Source organism: Pseudophryne corroboree, chromosome 6 (genome assembly GCF_028390025.1).
Source record: "Pseudophryne corroboree isolate aPseCor3 chromosome 6, aPseCor3.hap2, whole genome shotgun sequence".
NCBI lineage: Eukaryota > Metazoa > Chordata > Amphibia > Anura > Myobatrachidae > Pseudophryne > Pseudophryne corroboree.
The window spans coordinates 352,126,356-352,132,355 of record NC_086449.1 but is presented as its reverse complement, the minus strand read 5'-3'; positions in this window follow the sequence as shown (position 1 = coordinate 352,132,355).

The window sequence follows — 6,000 nt, the reverse complement described above, 5'->3', positions numbered from 1 at the left end:
TACAATATAACATAAACCAACTAACCAGATAACTACACAGGAAATACAATACAATACAATTCAAGTCTAATCAAGGAAAAATACGAGAGAAAGAGAAGAGAGGGAGAGAGAGAAATGGCTCACAGTAAGACAATATGATTACGGAGAGAACTTACGCACAAGGGGAACGATCGCATGCGCCTCGATATCCAGCTCCCGATTATCAGCAATGAGAACCGTTGAAGAGAGTGAAGTTGGATATGGTCGGCCTGCTATTTATGCCCCACACACAATACAATTCAATGGTCCCTACAATCTCATTGTTCATTGGACACAGGAATTCGGCTTCGCATTATAACAAAAGGTCATAGGTTGATTCATACAGGTGGGCTGTGACTATTTCCAACTGCTCAGGTGGGAGGGAAACTGGGTTTCCCGCCGCATGGGTAATAAAGTGCAAATAAAGTAAATGTTCATAAACTTCTTATGTCCATAACTATTCGCACGAGCGATTGATCTGCTTCAAACCAACACCGGAATATTTATAATTAAATATTCTTCCGATGGATACTAAACACCACTGTATTACTCCTGTCTGACCCTTCGTATCAAACAAAGAGGGATTCCTCTGTTCATAAACATTCTATATTAACCAAACTTTCAGAATCTATCAAAGGGACCATGATCTACAAAATACATTATTACTGAAAATATGTTACGATTGAGTCGCATGCTACAACCACATAAACTCTACCGTAAATACGCATACCATGCGCCTGCGGGTGCCCGCGACTGTGAGTATGCGCACGTACGGGAGAGCGTATGCATGCGCAGCACGGACCTGTGTGAGGTGCAAATATGGTAGTGTGCATAGAGATATTTTTCTGACTTTGACAGTCCACCCTTTGGCAGTCAATAATAACTGCCACTTCCTGAAAACATTTCAAAAGGAGAAAAATATATGTTAGGGGTTAATTCATTTCCATGGTTGGGTAAGGGAGGAGAGAGGAGTAGGTGTGAAGAGGGTATGACCTAGTGAGATAGCAGAAGCATGTGTGTATGAATCCGTGTTTGGGGGGGTCATGTATCATCGTGCCGTACGTGTTGTAAATCAAGCTTCGAGGTATTGCGAAGTATACATTTGAATTCCTTCTTATCCCGTGGTACAGGTCTGTGGATGGGCTGTCAAACTTTACCGAGCTCTTTTCGGATTTTGAACAAAATGGGGAGCACATTTTAGTTGATGATACATGAATGGGGGAATATGTGATTGCTGATATCTGTGCCTGTATTCCCTATACTATGTGTGTCATTACCTGAGGGTTGTAGAAATGAAGAAAAGACATAATTACGGTAAATGCGGTGGTATTCTATGTCAGGTTAATGTACATCTGTCGGTTGAAGTTTTGTTCGGTATCAGTTGAAAGTCGTCTTCTTTGCGCTGTTTTGCTCATTAAGCGTGAGCAATAAGCTTTGTCAATGCCATTAGATTTACAAAAAATGTTGGGCTAGCGTAATTTTAAGAATTCTAGGGAAACTGGGGATCCATGGCAAAGTTCATCAAGTGTCCATATCTCAAGTGGTCAAAACTTCTTCTTTGGTCTATCCGTTGTCTGTATAGCGTCTCATCGACTTCCTCGTCCAAGGGGGTCTTGTTATCTTGGAGAAAAACCAGAAAAACAGGTGAAAGAAACGGACCGTAGAAATCGCATTTTCATCACATCATTGTTTCTATCGTTGGGTCGTAAATCAAATCCAGGTTAATTACAGTTTCCTCACTCCTCAAACTCATCACTCTGGTACTTTGTTTGCACCTCATTAAAGCCTGCCCGCATCTAAATATCAATCCAATCGATATAACGACACCTAAGATACATAGTAGAAACTTCCCAACATCCATTATGACTCCTTGAGCCCAGTCTCCTAAACCCGAGAACCAATTTCGCGGGTTCAACCATGACACCCAACCAATCAGCTCATTACCTACAGCAGCAAGAGTGAGATTGTGTTTTCGGCGAAATTCCCACTTTAATTGGAGAATATCGTCCATCTTTTGGTCTATGACCTCTACCGGATCCTCGGTGCTATTTGTGATATACGTGCAACACTTCACGCCGTACTGTGTTGCCAATGTAACACAATATCCGCCTGTCACTGCTGTGAGGTAATTAAGAACCATTCTATGCTGTACCAGTTCTGTTTTATAAGCTTGAAGTTCTCTTCCAGTGTATCTAAACGTGTCATCATACATTTCAGTGATATTATCTAACAAATTGGCGAGTGCGGAAATGTATCTATAATTCATCACTCCTCGAGCGGTGCGAGTGAAATCTAACGCCACCAGAACCTGAATCCCGGTGGATTCATGGATCAGATCAGAGGCCGGATGCTCTAACCTTTCTGACAGTTGTCTTTTAACGAGGTGCTCGTAATGAGTGTGAGTATAAGGAGCTTGGGCACCACGGTGTATGTCTTTCATTTTATCATGGGTTACAGTCATTACTTCAGGCAATACTCTTCCAATATAACACAATCCTTCAGAGTTTGGGGCAAGCCACTTGTACGCCTTTCTCCCGCATATGAAATATGCATCATCGGGGAGAACATATGGGACGGAGAAAGACATTACCATATTACACACCTTCCAGGTGAAATCTCCTAGCCCTAATTCTTCCATCTGCTTAATGCACGTATCAGGTTGTACGATATGTGCACAGTATCCTGGTGATACTTCTCCAACTCTAGTAATCCTATTTCCTAAGGTGTATCTATACCGGAAAGATTTTCCTCTACTGGCTATGTGGCGTACAAGCTCTGTATCTGTAGGCATTCTATCTGCTCTATGTGAAAAGGTCATGGTGTGGTTACTCCATGATACTTCCCAATTTCCCGGCTTTCTGGAATTGGAGATGTTAAAACATAATAGGGACCTATCCACGTGGTATTGGTGGAGCTTCAAACTAGGAGGGCTGGAGATATTAAACCTCCGGTCCACCGGTCTCCCACCATTTAACTCAAGTACCTCCCCTATCGTTAAAGGAAATGGTACTAGCCCTGATTTGCTATGACCCTGAGGTACTTGAGAGCATACCCAACAATCTGTTTTGTTTAATACATTACCCACTAAGGAGTGATAATCACTCAATGGATGCCGGTCCATATGGATATTAAAACTGGATTGGCATTTCTTAATGCACCCATCTTCAATGACATTGTTACAGAGCCTACAGATACAATTTTCTTCAGCTAACAATCCGTCACAATTTCTTCTATGGTCAATGCTATCGGATCGTTTTCTGATACTCGCCTTTGCTAGTTGGTTAGGTTGATCTTGGAAAACTACGCCTCCATCTTTATCATCAGAACTCATTCCAGAACCTCTATCGACCTCCATGGTACTCTCGCCGGAACAGACTGCTCTGGTCAACATCATGGTCAACAGGAAAATCCGGATCACAGTCTCTTGGGGCAAGTCCATCTTTGAGGAGGAGACGAAGAAGAATGAGAAGGAGGAAAAATACATTTGAGGGAGAGGGGATGGGAAGTGGAAAAAAAACAATAAAAGGGAGTGGGGAGTCGACAACAGCTCTCGGTCTTCAAGGCTCAGGTGCCGCCTCAGTCCTCCTGGAACAGACACTCCAGTGATACAACCTCTACCGTCTGTTCCTTATCACGGGACTTCTCTGGATCAGCAACCTTCTTGCAGTGGGATGAATGGACCCAAGTCTCTCTCTCAGCAACCTTCAATGCTGTAGTGCTAGTCAATAAGACCTGGTATGGTCCTTCCCATCTGTCAATAAGGCAACCTGAGCGTAGAAAATTTCGTATCATTACATAATCCCCAGGTTCAATGTCATGACAATTACTATCAGGTAGATCAGGAATCACCAACTTTAGATTATCATTTTGATTCCTTAACTGTTTACTCATGTTAATCAAGTACTTTACAGTTACTTCATTGTTACATTTCAAATCATCCTGAGGGTTAATCATGACATGCGGTTGTCGACCAAATAAGATTTCAAAGGGGGACAGATTAAGAGGGGACCTGGGAGTGGTTCTGATACTGTACAATACAATGGGTAAAGCTTCTGGCCATGTCAATCCTGTCTCTGCCATCACTTTACTCAATTTATTTTTAATAGTGCTGTTCACTCTTTCGACCTTCGCACTCGCCTGTGGACGGTACGGAGTGTGCAGCTTGCTATCAATTCCCATCAACTTACACATTCCTTGAAAGACATCACCTGTAAAATGGGTACCCCTATCACTTTCGATTATTCTAGGGATACCATATCTACATACAAATTCCTGCACAATTTTCTTAGCTGTAAACATAGCAGTATTTGTAGCTGCAGGAAATGCTTCGACCCAATTCGAGAAAACATCTATACAAACAAGTACATATTTCAAATTCCGACAAGGGGGTAATTGAATGAAGTCAATTTGTATTACCTGGAAAGGGCCGCCGGCAGGTGGGATATGGGATGGTTCTGTAGGTATTGCCTTTCCAATATTCTTTCTCAGACAGGTAAGGCATGACATTGCTCTTTTACTCGCATGAGAGGAGAATCCTGGGGCGCACCAATAGGCTCTTACCAATTTGCACATTCCTTCCTTGCCTAGATGAGTCAGCCCGTGAGCTGCTTCAGCCAGACATGGAAGATATGCTCTGGGGGCCACTGGTTTACCATGTCCATCCGTCCAGAGTCCTGAGGACTCTTGGCCACATCCCTTTGCCTTCCAGACTGCCTTTTCCTGTGTGGAACACAAATTTTGCATTTTACACAACTTCTGTGTGTTGATGGTATTGAATACCATCAGTTGTGTGGTGTCTGTCTGTATGGGGGTAGCAGCTGCTAACTTAGCAGCTTCGTCTGCTCGGCTGTTACCAAGTGATACCGGGTCTTGGCTATATGTGTGTGCTTTACATTTGATAACAGCCACTCTGTCGGGTTCCTGTATCGCTGTTAGAAGCCTTTTTATGTGAGCTGCATGCGCTACCGGTGTACCAGCTGCCGTCATGAAATTTCTGAGGCGCCATAGGGCTCCGAAATCATGGACTACCCCGAATGCGTATCTAGAATCGGTGTAGATATTGGCTGACTTACCCTTAGCCAATTCACATGCTCTGGTTAGGGCGACCAGTTCAGCAACCTGGGCTGAGTGAGGTGGGCCTAGCGGTTCCGCTTCTATGGTGTCTTGGTCATCTACGACTGCGTATCCAGTACACAAGTCTCCCGAGTCTGACTGTCTGTGACAACTACCGTCCGTGTAGAACGTGAGTTCTGCATCTTCCAGTGGGTTGTCACTGATGTCAGGCCTTGCGGTAAAATTTTGGGTCAAATATTCCATACAATCATGTGTATCTTCCTTTGTATTAAATCCTCCTTCCCCAGCACTCTCACCTTCCACCCTTTGTGCCTGACCAGGCACACCTGGGAGATATGTTGCAGGATTTAATGCACTGCATCTCCTTATGGTGATGTTTACGGGGGCCATTAGTGCTAATTCCCATCTTGTAAACCTCGCTGATGAGACGTGTCTGGTTTGGGCAGAATTCAATAAGGCTGATACCGCATGTGGCGTATGGATTGTGAGGTTGTGGCCTAGCACGACATCTTCGCTTTTTGTCACTAGCAATGCTATCGCAGCAACGCTTCGCAAGCATGTGGGGAGGGATCGCGCTACCGTATCTAGCTGAGCGCTGTAGTATGCAACTGGCCTGCTGGCATCACCGTGTTTTTGGGTTAGTACGCCTGCCGCGCAACCAGCACTTTGTTCCGTATAGTTCAAAGGGTTTCCCATAGTCTGGCATACCTAGTGCTGGTGCCTGCGTTAGGCACTGTTTGAGTCTCTCAAATGCTGTTTCGGACTCGTCTGTATGCGAAATCCTATCAGGTTTGTTCGAGGAGACCATTTCCTGCAAAGGTAACGCTAAAATGGAAAACCCTGGGATCCAATTACGGCAATACCCACACATTCCTAAAAACGTTCTGATCTGTTGCTGGGTTTGTGGCA